The 829-nt window shown below is 25.5% G+C and overlaps 1 protein-coding gene across 1 annotated transcript in view; it reads right to left on the bottom strand.

Annotated features, from left to right (window-relative positions):
* Positions 1-435, bottom strand: part of SARC_13190 (hypothetical protein) — a 3716-nt gene extending 3281 nt beyond the window's left edge. Inside the window, exon 1 of the mRNA XM_014292685.1 lies at positions 395-435. The gene's annotated coding sequence lies outside the window, so the exon portion shown is untranslated. The remainder of the gene's footprint in view (positions 1-394) is intronic.
* Between the last annotated feature and the right edge of the window lie 394 nt (positions 436-829).

Raw genomic sequence — 829 nt, 5'->3', positions numbered from 1 at the left:
ATATATATACATATATATTCACGTAAGCTGACAAGTATATTGTACGATGTTATAAATATGCAGATGTCAAAATTCTAGAGAAAATTTCTAATTCACGTGTGATACCAATATTTACCTATCCAAATGCAACATACACTACATATCTCCTCACTCGTTCAGGTCAGAAAACATAACACACAAAGCGTAAACACACGTTCCCATGACATACATAAAACTTATCACAAGGAAATGTGACAGTTTTAGGGGAACGCGTTAATACAAAATGCTTAAATACGAGTAGGTCGTGACATCCATACCAACATGCGTGATAACAGAATCGAAGAATACAGACGTAAACGCCTAGAGATATAAATAAAAACTGAACACGCGCTGAACGACGAGAAGACAAACATACCAATAGATGATTGTCACTACATCCGGTACACGGTGCGCCTCCTGTTAAGAAGAATATCATAATGAGGTTAAAGTAAGCACGAAAAAAGACAAGGTAAAATATAACAAATTGCTTTTAATGTGGGGAAATAAAGATATATATATATATATATATATGTATGTATGTATATACATATATATATATATACATGTACAACAATATAATATAGATATACATATGTATATATATACATATATATAAATATATATATATTTATATATATATATATAATATATATATAAATATACATATATAAATATACATATTAATACATATATAGATATATATATATTTACAGATATATAATATATATATATTTGATATGTATATATAAGTATATCATATACATATATATATATATAAATATATATATGTATAAATATATATATTAACATA

Source organism: Sphaeroforma arctica (genome assembly GCF_001186125.1).
Source record: "Sphaeroforma arctica JP610 unplaced genomic scaffold supercont1.2994, whole genome shotgun sequence".
Taxonomy (NCBI): domain Eukaryota; class Ichthyosporea; order Ichthyophonida; genus Sphaeroforma; species Sphaeroforma arctica.
Note: the sequence above shows the minus strand (reverse complement) of the source record. Positions and strands in the feature narration are given on the sequence as shown.